A 14,017-nucleotide genomic window follows, 5' to 3' on the forward strand; every position below is an offset into this window, starting at 1 on the left:
TAAAAAAGAATGCTGTTCATGATATCTTCAGAGATAAGTTATAGATAGGAATTAGCATTTAAAAAACCTTTGAAATTCACTGAAAAAACCATAGGTTTCAGGGGCGTTATAGTTAGGAATTGGCATTTAAAAAACCTTAGAAAGTCACTGAAAAAACCAAAGGTTTCAGGGGCGTTATAGTTAGCTGGACATTTCCCTCGTACAAAACCCTAGAAATTCCCCTGTTACAGTTAGTTCAGCTAACTATAACTCGCGCCCCCGCAATGCACTGCTGATGACGTCACATATTACATCACTCATGACATGGTCAGTGACATCACTGATAACAGAACTAACTTTTGTAAAAAAAAGTTTGGGTGAATGGAAGCATACTTCTAGTTCTGGACCCTTTTTTAATGAAGAGAGCTATTTTCAAAACAATATATTAGTTCACACAGTTGATACCAGTGGTCATGGTTATGAGGTGAAGAACGGTTGTGCAATTGACAAAGAAAAGATGGTTCCTAGAAGTAAGGAAGAAGTGATAGCTGAAGAAGTTCAAGGGAGATGTACTCAAGCTACAGTGTATACATGGGATTGTAGTAGTATACGACAGGAGTCTATTGATATTTTACGAAATTTCTTAAGAAATTGTACTAAACAAAGTATTAAACAGAAGATTAAGATGTTGCAAGGACTAGATCCATGCAAAGCGAGAAAGAATACTTGCTTGCAAGGTCATTCTCTGGCTTGTCTTTCTAGAAAAGTGTGTCAAAGTGTTTTTCATAATTTGAGAATGTTAGCAGGACATCACTCAGTAATGCGGAAGTTAGCAAGAAGATTGTACTATATTAAAAGTCCAGCAATAATTTTAAGTGACTTAACCACTGCTCTTTTGCATGGGTCAGTATCAGATGTAAACAAAGTTTGTGATGAAATAGAGTTTTGTTACTTTGGTCCTGTACAGGAGTGTAGAGAAAGTGAGAGTTTTATAAGTGTAGCTGTTGAAGAAGAGGTAGAAGATAGTAGTGCTGGAAAGTTTGAAGACGAAATTATGAAATTTAAGGTAATTTGTTGTGAAAGACAAAACTATGTGTGTATTTTTTGTTGCCGTACTCACTATAGAAAACAAACTAGAAATGCTGATCTGTGTTTAAAAAGTGAAAAAGAAAACAATGATAAGTGGAAAGAATTTGGTGATTATTTGTTGGTGGAAGATTGTTTTGAGTTGGGTAGGGATCAACGTATTTGTATATATTGTTATACCAAATTAGAGGAGAACAAAATGCCAGCTAGAGCTGTACATAATAACCTAGAGTTGGTAGCTATTCTTCCAGATTTAAACACATATAAGTCCATTCTAATTCAATCTGTGCACCCGTTTCAAGCTATTGTTCGTATGGAGCCTAAGACAGGTAAGCTGCCTCCATCAGATTTACAAAGAAGCTTAAAAGGAAGAGTTGTGTATTTACCTTTAGATTTTTAAAAAAATCTTGAAACTATAGGTGTAGAAAAAGAGGAAACTGAACCCGCAGTTATTCTAGTTATTGGTGTTATTACAAAGAGTCGTAAAATATGGCAAGAATGAGTAGATGTTAGCAAAGTGCAAAAGGCTACGTTATATCTCACAAAAACAATGATTACTACAAAAATGTGTATGTGGAAGAAGAAGAAATCGATTTAGTTGATGATAGCGAAATTTTAAGGGGCCAAACTGAAAAAGTGGATATGTCCAAAAGTGAAGAAATTTCTGAACATTATAGAATACATCCTCTACATTCAAAGGAAGTTATTGGAAACACTATTGAATTATTCCAAATGAAGAAAGCAAAGGGAACTCCCATGAGTGTTTAGGAAAGAAGTTTGGAAGCTCGTTGTTTTCCACAGCTCTTCCCCACTGGAAAAGGTAGACGATATGACGAATAACCAGTACAGATTCCAGCATCAGAATATCGTACAACAGTATTGTACTCAGAAGATCCAAGATTTCGACAATGTATTCCATATATATTTCATCTTTTGTTTGAAAGTGACTTGTCTGGACTTTCATATGCAGTGAACCACACTTTGAAAACAGGAGTTCATCTTCAACATGTTTCTGCAAAGCAATTCATGGACAAAGTAAAACATAGAGACGATCATTTAGAATCTCAATTGATTCATTTGATGGTGTGTCAATGTGGTACTAATTAGTATTGGTATCGTCGTCATGGAGAACTTAAATGTATGTAAAGGAACTTAGGAACCGCTACATGGTTTGTCACGCTAAGCTGTGTTGAATACGCATGGGATGATTTACTTGAATTTCTTCGAGAAGCAAATTCAAATATTAAAAACACTGAATTCAAAACACCTGGAGAGCTGTGTTCCTTGGATTCAGTAAATGTGTGCAGATATTTTAATCATAGGTTTCAAGCTATGATGTCTTTTATCTGCAATCAAAACAACCCACCACATGGAGAAGTTATTGATTTTTTGGGGAGAAAGGAGTACCAAGCTAGAGGTGCTCCTCATATACATAGGCGTTTGGAACTGATTCGGATGACACTGTTTTTCTTTTATTGAAGACTATGTCACATGTGCTATATCAAAAACAAGAGAAGAAAATACGTTAAGACAACAAGTTTTATGGTTTCAAACTCATCGATGTGGCAAATACTGTCAATGGAAATACAAATCAAAGGAAAGGTTTTGTACTAAATGTCGTTTTGAATTTCCACGTCCAGTAATATCTAAAGGAAGAGTCAACAGTTTCATGTCAGCAGTGAGGCATACTATTACTAGAAAATCTCCAAAAAATACTTACAATTTAAAAAGAAGTGAACAATCAAAGTATATTAATGATTATAATCCAGTGATTTTGTCGATGTGCAGTGCACATATGGATATCCAGTATGTTGCGGATAATTCCATTTCTGTTGCTTGGTATGTAACGTCATATATAACAAAATGTGAGAAGACAGAGTTGAAAGAAATGTGGGAAGAAATTTCCCATGAGAAGGCTCTAAGTAAGAAATTATGCAGCTTTAGTTTGAAGATGCTGTCTCATCGAGAGGTTGAATCCTACGAATGTTCTGTTCGGTTGTCATCTGCAAGTTTATATTCAAAGTCAAGAGGAATCATTTGGTTTAGACTAGGTCTTGCTGCAACACAAAATCGAGTACTTAAATCGGTACAGGAAATCGAATATTTAGCATTAAGTGATCCGGAAAGCACAGATATCGTTAAAACAAACATCTTGTATACATACTTTCCAAATAGAAGTCACCATCTTGAGAATATATGTCTCTATGAAGTACTACAATATTACAGTTTTAAGAGAAATATTACAGAGAACATAAATGAAGAAAAATATGCAGTGATTGGTTTAGAAGGATGTTTGGTGAAACATAGTAAAGGAAATCAGATTAATCACAGGAAACTGAGTAGCGATACACCAGATAAAAGGGAATTTTACTATTTCGCTCTTCTGCAACTCTTCAAGCTTTGGCGTACTGAAATGGAATTACTTGGAGATTTTCCGTCGTATGAAGATTCTTTTAATGCATGTAAAGATACCATTGAATGCACAGTTTTTCAAAATTATCTACAAATGTTGAATGAAGAAATTTAACAAGAAGCTACTATTGCAGCTGAGATTGCTAGAGACAGTTCTCAAGACAGTCAAAATTCTGCTCCACTCAGTCAAGATCCACTGGGAGAACCAATTCTTGAAAATGAAGCAGCAATTGCTATGAGTGAAGTAGAAACGGCAATGCATCAAGCTCAACAGGATATTATGGAGTTGGGAAACTTGGAAGAGAAACTAAATATTGAACAGAAAGAAATATATCAGCAAGTTACAGAACAGATCGACCGTGGTTTACATCATGAAAATAAAGAATGCAACTGCACATCATTTCAACCTATTCGAATGTATATCAGTGGTCAAGTTGGTACTGGAAAAAGTTTCTTAATTAAAGTTGCGACCAGTTATTTACAGAAAACCAATGAATCACATGTATCTTGTGTTGTAACTGCTCCAACTGGGTTAGCAGCTCACAACATTAAAGGGATTACATTACATCGTTTACTAATGCTACCTGTTGAACATGAAAACAAGTTGGAATATCACAAGCTTTCTGGAGAAGCTTGTTTGGAAGTTTCAAGATTACTTAAGAAAATGAAACTTCTGATAATTGATGAGGTGAGCATGGTCTCAAACCTAATGCTTGCCTTTGTACATTTACGAATGCAGCACATTTTAAAAACAGATTATGATGTGTTATTTGGAGGAAAACATGTGATTGTTTTCGACGATCTACTGCAACTTACTCCTGTTAAAGGGTAACCAGATTTTAAAATACTTCTGTATGAAGACACCAGGAAATCTATGGGAAATCTTTGGGAAGCCAGTCTCACAGTCATTCACTCTCACATATAGTCATTTATATACTCCAACACTCATATATTCTGCCTTTTACATATGTAGTTACACACACATGTACCACTGAAACATCCAATCACTAACCAACATACCCTTACACACACTCACCCACCCATACAGCCCTTCACAGATGCACTCTTGAACCCATGTACCCAGTGAATCACCCACTCACACATCTATGCACAGAGTCACACACCCCCACCCCCACAGACACCCCTATACATATACTGTTTAGAAAAAAGGGGACCCCCACATAACTAATGGACTTGCTATACGTAAGGAAAAGAACCTATAGCAAGTGGATAAACATATAACAAGACAAATGCTAGGTGTGAGCCATGAAAGTAACCACTAATGGTACCAGACTTATAAATAAGGCTTTCATACACAAATATAATTTAGAAAAATATATGGTATTTATTTTTCCATTTTTTCATCTGATATTTTTAATTGTTGTTTGTTCTTTTTTATATCATTATTTAGCGTGATACATATCAACTTGATACTCAATTAAAATTATGTATTAGTGAACTAAAATTACAATAAAATATTTCATCAAACACAATATCTGTTATGTATTCCAAACAATTGACGCAGGCAATTTATACATATATAGTTGATAGAAGCAATGCGGTAGATGGAAGCTACGCGCGTTTCGGCAACACTGCCTTCATCAGGAAACTGTCTATTGATGCGACGAACCTTTGCATCAATCGGAGCCACCTTTATGAACGTTTAAAAACAGAATAAGGCACACTTGGGAATGTCTAAATGATCCTTTAGACTCAAGATTACTACTTCAGTTATCTTCCTCCTCTCTTCTTCGTCATGTTCCTTTTTTATTTTGAGGAACGACAACAGCCTAGCCTTAATGCCTAATGCTACTTATATTGGCATCCAACTCTGAAGGGTCGACTGTGCACATTACTAAATATATATATATATATACATGCTCTTTGGCTGATCGTCATTAACTATTAGTGTGCAAACTCATAAATAAAAGAATTCTGTTATTCTGGTCTGCCCCACAACTGCTTCGGAGCTATTATTGGTTCTCAGTACATCATAGGACTGTTCAGTCTAAGAATATCGTATTCATAGAGATTAATTTCAATGCAATAGACGGTTTCCTGATGAAGGCAGTGTTGCCGAAACGCGCGTATCCTCGCGACATTTTCAAAACTGGTGGGGCGCTCCTATCCTGAACGTCTCGGGGTGATTTGTCAAGCGGGGGCTGAGAAAAAGGGAGGTCCCAAAACGTGTTTTCCCCATGCAATTTTCCATAGGAAATTTAATCGCAGCTACAGCCTGTACAGCTGAACGGAATTACACCAGATTTGGCAAAAAGGAAGCCCTTGGTTCACACTCATGGTTTTTGGTTAAATTGTGTAAACCCGTTCAGTATTTCCTGAGAAAATCAAAATCATAGATATATCTGGGCGGAGCCTAACCACACATCTCATCGTGAGATCTGATTGGCTGTCAGCACTTCATCCAAGAAGTGTTGGCAGCCATCTTGGGACCAATATACATGATAGCACCTCATTAAAAAGCATTGCAGTTAATAGAAGGTTGTAAGACTTTAGTTACATTGTAAATCATTTGTTGATGGTACCATACTCATTTTAGGAATTGTGGTGTGTTCTAAGGTGATTTTACCATGTGAGAAAGCCTTCTGCTGGGATATCATGAATCATGTTTGAGAGAAAACTATTTTCTCATGCTTTTCTCACAGAGGTTTGAAAGGTGATCTATAAATTAAACTGAGAGCATATTTTCTGTAAATTCACATTATCTTTCTCAGTCATCCAACAAGGGCAGAGACTGTCAGTTGATTCCTTTGTGTTCTACTGCAGCTTCCCAGAGTGTTCTAAAGAACAACTAGAGCGCTAACAGTCCTACTTATGACAAACGTATTGCACACTTGGCCATCTTGATTGGAATAAAGTGGTAACTCTTAAAACATTTAATTTAAAAAGGAACAAAATGAGGGGGTTCATTTTGCCATGGAAAGATGATTAGTGCTACAGAAAGAAAAATTAGGGTACATTTTAAGTGACTTCTCAAATCCTCTTCTATTTCATTAAACAATTATGACATGCAGACTGAAACATGCACTTTCAATACCGGCAGCAGACTTCCCTGGTGAGCAGCAGCTTTACTACAGTGATCCAATGAGCAACTAGAGTGCTAACATTCTGAATTTATGGCAAATTTGTGACACATCTGAATGCCTTCTTGATGGAATCAAAGTAAAAAACTGAAAGTATTCCTACTGAGGAGACTGTAGTAAATGAGGAAATTAGGAAACTTCATAACAAATAAGTCTCCCAAGATGGCCACCAGAGACAAAAGAGCCCAAATGTAGCACAAATATCACCCAGATGTAGCCCAAGTATAGCCCAATGACAGAATGACCCAGAGTGTTCTAAAGAACAACTAGAGCGCTAACAGTCTTAGTTATGACAAAAGTATGGCACACCTGAAGCCATCTTGATTGGAATAAAGTGGTAACACTTGAAACATTTAATTTGCAAAGGAACAAAATGAGGGGGTTCATTTTGCCATAGAATTTATGATTAGTGCTGCAGAAAGAAAAATTAGGGCACATTTTGACTTCTCAAATCCTCTTCTATTTCATTAAAAAATTCAGACATGCAGACTGAAACATGCAATTTGAATACCAGCAGCAGACTTCCCTGGTGAGCAGTGGCTTTACTACAGTGATCCAATGAGCAACTAGAGTGCTACCATTCAGAATTTATGTCAAATGTGTGACACATATGAATGCCTTCTTGATGGAACCAAAGCAAACAAGCATTGAAAATGCAATAGGTCTCACCCTTGTTTAAGTTAAAGCAATTCTGTTTGTAATTAAGTGGCTTTTTAGCTTTGCTTTTATTAGTGTTTTATAAACTTTCATGTACATAACATGCATATGTATGCATATATATATATATATATATATATATATATATATATATATATATATATATATATATATGCATGCATTTATATTTGTATTTATGTAGATATGCAGATTATATATATGTTTATATATGTATGTATATTTATTTATACATATATATATATATATATAAATGCATATGCATATATATACATATATATGTGTATATGTGTGCGTGTAGAGAGAGGTAGAGAGGAAGAGATGTAGAGGTAGAGGTGTAGAGGTAGAGGTGTAGAAGTAGAAAGGTAGAGGAAGAGAGATAGAGGTAGAGAGGTAGAGAGTAGTAGAGAGAGAGGTAGAGAGAGGTAGAGAGGTAGAAAGTAGAGAGTGTGTAAAAGAGAGTAGAGAGTGAGTAGTAGAGTAACTAGTAGAGAGTAGTAGAGTGAGAGTTGTAGAGAGTAGTAGAGAGTAAGTAGTTGAGAGTGAGTAGTAGAGAGTGTGTAGCAGAGAGTGAGTAGCAGAGAGAGAGTAGTAGATAGTGAGTAGTAGAGTGTAGTAGATAGTAGTAGAGAGTGAGTATTAGAGAGTAGTAGAGGGCGAGTAGTAGAAAGTGAGTAGTAGAGTGAGTAGTAGAGAGTGAGTAGTAGAGAGTAGTAGAGAGAGAGTAGTAGAGAGAGAGACTAGTAGAGAGTGAGTAGTAGAGAGTAGAGCAGTATAGAGTAGTAGAGAGTGAGTAGTAGAGAGTGAGTAGTAGAGAAAGAGTAGTAAAGAGTAGTAGAGTAGTAGAGAGTGAGTAGTAGAGCGTGAGTAGTAGAGAGTAGTGGAGTGGTAGAGACTGAGTAGTAGAGAGTAGTAGAGAGTGAGTAGTAGAGTGGGTAGTAGGTAGTAGAGAGTGAGTAGTAGAGTGAGTAGTAGAGGGAAAGTGGTAGAGTGTGTAGTAGAGAGTGAGTAGTGGAGAGTAGTAGAGAGTGAGTAGTAGAGAGAGTAGTAGAGAGTGAGAAGTAGAGAGAATAGTAGAGAGTAGTAGAGAGTAAGTAGTAGAGAGCGAGTAGTAGAGAGTCAGTAGTGGAGAGTGAGCAGTAGAGAGTTTTAGAGAGCGAGTAGTAGAGAGTGAGTAGTAGAGAGTGAGTGGTAGAGTGAGTAGTAGAGAGTGAGTAGTAGAGTGAGTAGTAGAGAGTAGTAGAGAGCGAGTAGTAGAGAGCAAGTAGTAGAGAGTGTATAGCAGAGAGTGAGTAGTAGAGAGTAGTAGAGAGTGAATCGTAGAGAGAGTAGTAGAGAGTGAGAAGTAGAGAGAGTAGTAGAGAGTGAGTAGTAGAGTGAGTAGTAGAGAGTAGTTGAGAGCGAGTAGTAGAGAGTGAGTAGTGGAGAGTGAGCAGTAGAGAGTAGTAGAGAGTGAGTAGTAGAGAGTGAGTAGTAGAGAGTAGTAGAGAGTGAGTAGTAGAGAGTTAGTAGTAGAGAGTGAGTAGTAGAGAGAGAGTAGTAGAGAGTGAGTAGTAGAGTAGTAGAGAGTAGTAGAGTAGTAGAGAGTGAGTAGTAGAGAGTGAGTAGTAGAGAGTAGTAGAGAGCGAGTAGTAGAGAGTGTGTAGTGGAGAGTGAGTAGTAGAGAGTAGTAGTAGAGAGTAGTAGAGAGTAGTAGAGAGTGGTAGAGAGTGAGTAGTAGAGAGTAGTAGCGAGTGAGTAGCAGAGAGAGTAGCAAAGAGTAGTAGAGAGTGAGTAGTAGAGAGTGAATAGTAGAGAGTAGTGGAGAGTGAGTAGTAGAGAGAGAGTAGTAGAGAGTAGTAGAGCGTGAGTGGTAGAGAGTGAGTAGTAGAGAGTAGTAGAGTAGTAGAAAGTGAGTAGTAGAGAGTGAGTAGTAGAGAGTGAGTAGTAGAGAGTGAGTAGTAGAGAGAGAGTAGTAGAGAGTAGTAGAGAGTGAGTAGTAGAGAGTACTCAGTCAGTGTCAGTCAGTGTCAGTCCGTGTCAGTCAGTCAGTGTCAGTCAGTGTCGTCAGTCAGTGTCAGTCAGTCAGTCAGTGTCAGTCAATCAGTGTCAGTCAGTTTCAGTCAATCAGTGTCAGTCAGTGTCAGTCAGTCAGTGTCAGTCAATCAGTTTAAGACATTGTCAGTCAGTGAGTGTCAGTCAGTGTCAGTCAATCAGTGTCAGTCAGTGTCAATCAGTCAGTGTCGGTCAGCTCTGCTGACCTGGTTCTCTGGCTCTAAAGCAGCTCTGCTGACCTGGTTCTCTCACTCTAAAGTAGCTCTGCTGACCTGGTTTCTCTGGCTCTACAGCAGGTCTGCTGACCTCGTTCTCTGGCTCTAGAGCAGCTCTGCTGGCCTCGTTCTTAGGCTACAGAGCAGCTCTGCTGATATGGTTCTCTGGCTCTACAACAGCTCTGTTGACCTGGTTCTCTCCCTCTAAAGCAGCTCTGCTGACCTGGTTCTATGGCTCTAAAGCAGTTCTGCTGACATGGTTCTCTGGCTCTAGAGCAGCTCTGCTGACCTGGTTCTCTCCCTCTAGAGCAGCTCTGCTGACCTGGTTCTCTCCCTCTAAAGCAGCTCTACTGACCTGGTTTCTCTAGCTTTACAGCAGCTCTGCTGACCTGGTTCTCTGGCTCTAGAGCAGCTCTGCTGACCTGGTTCTTAGGCTCTAGAGCAGCTCTGCTGACCTGGTTCTCTGGCTCTAAAGCAGCTCTGCTGACCTGGTTCTATGGCTCTAAAGCAGCTCTGCTGACTTGGCTCTCTGGCTCTAGAGCAGCTCTGCTGACCTGGTTATCTGGCTCTAAAGCAGCTCTGCTGACCTGGTTCTCTGGCTCTAAAGCAGCTCTGCTGACCTGGTTCTCTCCCTCTAAAGCAGCTCTGCTGACCTGGTTTCTCTGGCTCTACAGCAGCTCTGCTGACCTGGTTCTCCGGCTCTAAAGCAGCTCTGCTGACCTGGTTCTCTCCCTCTAAAGCAGCTCTGCTGACCTGGTTGTCTGCCTCTAGAGCAGCTCTGCTGACCTGGTTCTCTGGCTCTAAAGAAGCGCTGCTGACCTGGTTCTATGGCTCTACAGCAGCTCTGCTGACCTGGTTCTCCGGCTTTAAAGCAGCTCTGCTGACCTGGTTCTCTCCCTCTAAAGCAGCTGTGCTGACCTGGTTGTCTGCCTCTAGAGCAGCTCTGCTGACCTGGTTCTCTGGCTCTAAAGAAGCTCTGCTGACCTGGTTCAATGACTCTAAGCAGCTCTGCTGACCTAATTCTCTCCCTCTGAAGAGCTCTGCTGACCTGGTTCTCTGGATTTAAAGCAGTTCTGTTGACCTTGATCTCTGCCTTTTAGAGCAGCTCTGCTGACCTGGTTCTATGGCTCTAAAGCAGCTCAGATGACCTGGTTCTCTGGCTCTAGAGCAACTCTGCTGACCTGGTTCTCTAGCTCTAAAGCAGTTCTGCTGACCCGGTTCTCTCCCTCTAAAGCAGCTCTGCTGACCTGGTTTCTCTGGCTCTACAGCAGCTCTGCTGACCTGGTTCTCGGCCTCTAGAGCAGCTCTGCTGACCTGGGTATCTGGCTCTAGAGCAGCTCTGCTGACCTGGGTCTCTGGTTCTAGAGCAGCTCTGATGACCTGCTTCTTAGACTCTAGAGCAGCTCTGCTGACCTCGTTCTCTGGCTCCACAACAGCTCTGCTGACCTGGTTCTCTCCCTCTAAAGCAGCTCTGCAGAACCTGGTTCTCTCGCTCTAAATCAGCTCAACTGACCTGGTTTCTCTGGCTCTACAGCAGCTCTGCTGACCTGCTTCTCTGGCTCTAGAGCAGCTCTGCTGACCTGGTTCTTAGGCTCTAGAGCAGTGCTGCTGACCTGGTTCTCTGGCTCTAAAGCAGCTCTGCTGACCTGGTTCTATGGCTCTAAAGCAGCTCTGCTGACATGGATTTCTGGCTCTAGAGCAACTCTGCTGACCTGGTTCTCCGGCTCTAAAGCGGCTCTGCTGACCTGGTTCTCTCCCTTTAAATCAGCTCTGCTGACCTGGTTCTCTGCCTCTAAAGAGCTCTGCTGACCTGGTTTTCTGGCTCTAAAGTAGGGGGGGCAGAATTTGCGAAATTCGCTTTCGCAAACTATCACGAAAATATTGAAAATCTCCGCAAACACGCCAGAAATATCGCGATGACGCGGAAGTTTTTTTCCCACTTGTTCGCGGTATTTTTTGCGTGATCGCGGCTCGCCAACTTACCCATGCGGTTGCTCACGGACGGGGTTATCTTGATTTCACTTCTCTTGCCCTCCCGCGATGCTTACTTCCTGTTCCGGGTCGCGTAATGCATGATTTGGTTCTCTGGCTCTACAACAGCTCTGCTGACCTGGTTCTCTGGCTCTAAAGCAGCTCTGCTGACCCGGTTCTATGGCTCTAAAGCAGTTCTGCTGACATGGTTCTCTGGCTCTAGAGCAGTTCTGCTGACCTGGTTCTCTCCCTCTAGAGCAGCTCTGCTGACCTGGTTCTCTCCCTCTAAAGCAGCTCTACTGACCTGGTTTCTCTGGCTCTACAGCAGCTCTGCTGACCTGGTTCTCCGGCTCCAGAGCAGCTCTGCTGACCTGGTTCTTAGGCTCTAGAGCAGCTCTGCTGACCTGGTTCTCTGGCTCTAAAGCAGCTCTGCTGACCTGGTTCTCTGGCTCTAAAGCAGCTCTGTTGACTTGGTTCTCTGGCTCTAGAGCAGCTCTGCTGACCTGGTTATCTGGCTCTAAAGCAGCTCTGCTGACCTGGTTCTCTGGCTCTAAAGCAGCTCTGCTGACTTAGTTCTTAGGCTCTAGAGCAGCTCTGCTGACTTGGTTCTCTGGCTCTACAACAGCTCTGCTGACCTGGTTCTCTCCCTCTAAAGCAGCTCTGCTGACCTGGTTTCTCTGGCTCTAGAGAAGCTCTGCTGACCTGGTTCTCTGGCTCTAAAGCAGCTCTGCTGACCTGGTTCTCTCCCTCTAAAGCAGCTCTGCTGACCTTGTTGTCTGCCTCTAGAGCAGCTCTGCTGACCTGGTTCTCTGGCTCTAAAGAAGCTCTGCTGACCTGGTTCTATGGCTCTAAAGCAGCTCAGCTGACCTGGTTCTCTCCCTCTGAAGAGCTCTGCTGACCTGGTTCTCTGGCTTTAAAGCAGTTCTGTTGACCTGGTTCTCTGCCTTTTAGAGCAGCTCTGCTGACCTGGTTCTCTGGCTCTAGAGGAGCTCTGCTGACGTGGTTCTCTGGCTCTAAAGCAGTTCTGCTGACCTGGTTCTCTCCCTCTAAAGCAGCTCTGCTGACCTGGTTTCTCTGGCTCTACAGCAGCTCTGCTGACCTGGTTCTCGGCCTCTAGAGCAGCTCTGCTGACCTGGGTATCTGGCTCTAGAGCAGCTCTGCTGACCTGGGTCTCTGGTTCTAGAGCAGCTCTGCTGACCTGCATCTTAGGCTCTAGAGCAGCTCTGCTGACCTGGTTCTCTGGCTCTACAACAGCTCTGCTGACCTAGTTCTCTCCCTCTAAAGCAGCTCTGCTGACCTGGTTCTCTCGCTCTAAATCAGCTCAACTGACCTGGTTTCTCTGGCTCTACAGCAGCTCTGCTGACCTGCTTCTCTGGCTCTAGAGCAGCTCTGCTGACCTGGTTCTTAGGCTCTAGAGCAGTGCTGCTGACCTGGTTCTCTGGCTCTAAAGCAGCTCTGCTGACCTAGTTCTATGGCTCTAAAGCACCTCTGCTGACATTGATCTCTGGCTCTAGAGCAACTCTGCTGACCTGATTCTCTGGCTCTAAAGCGGCTCTGCTGACCTGGTTCTCTCCCTTTAAATCAGCTCTGCTGACCTGGTTCTCTGCCTCTAAAGAGCTCTGCTGACCTGGTTCTCTGGCTCTAAAGTAGGGGCGGGCGGAATTTGCGAAGTTCGCTTTCGCAAACTATCGCGAAAATGTTGAAAATCTCCGGAAATATCGCGATGACGCGGAATTTTTTTTCCCGCTTGTTCGCGGTATTTTTTGCGTGATCGCGGCTTGCCAACTTACCCATGCGGTTGCTCACGGGCGCGGTTATCTTGATTTCACTCGTCCCGCCCTCCCGCGATGCTTACTTCCTGTTCCGGGTCGCGTAATGCATGCTCGCGCCCGTTTGCGGTAGATATTTCCTTTTGTGAACGCTTTTACTTGATCGCGTTGCTTTTAGCTTGCTCGGGGAGAAAATATCACGCGAACTTGCGCACGTGGTCGCAATGGGCGCGGCCATCTTGTTATTCACACTATTGCATGGTTCTGTGGCCTGATTTTGAATCCTCCCTGCATCTTTTCAATCCTTTGTTTGAAGCCACTGTTTTTTACTCTTTTTTATTTATTATTTCTCTAACTATTTTCCTGCTTCTATATTTTTTGTTTTTGTCTACTTTTTTTTGTTTTTTAGCTCCTTTTTCACTCTTTCTATTGCCTGCTATTTATTTCCTTTACTTCCTTTTTTAATTTCATTACCTTTTCTTTCCCGCCCCGTCCCAGACCCATGTCAAAGGCTTGTCGCAGCCAGAGCCGCAACCACCGCCTCCCTTGCGGAAGGCGGCGCCCACAAGGGGTGCAAGCACGGGCCTTATTTGGGGAGGTGGAGTTGGCTGCACTCATTTTCTTTGTGCAGTGCCACCTCCCCTCAACCCTGGCAGCAGGTGGCAGGCCTGGGTCCGGCTACGGCCTCCGGGAGCGTCGACAGTGGTGGGGGAAGGTGCGCCGGGCAGTGTTGCGCTGCTCTGGGGTCCGGCGCACCCAGGCGCAGTTGACGCAC

This window comes from Triturus cristatus, chromosome 5_1 (genome assembly GCF_964204655.1).
Source record: "Triturus cristatus chromosome 5_1, aTriCri1.1, whole genome shotgun sequence".
NCBI classification, from domain to species: domain Eukaryota; kingdom Metazoa; phylum Chordata; class Amphibia; order Caudata; family Salamandridae; genus Triturus; species Triturus cristatus.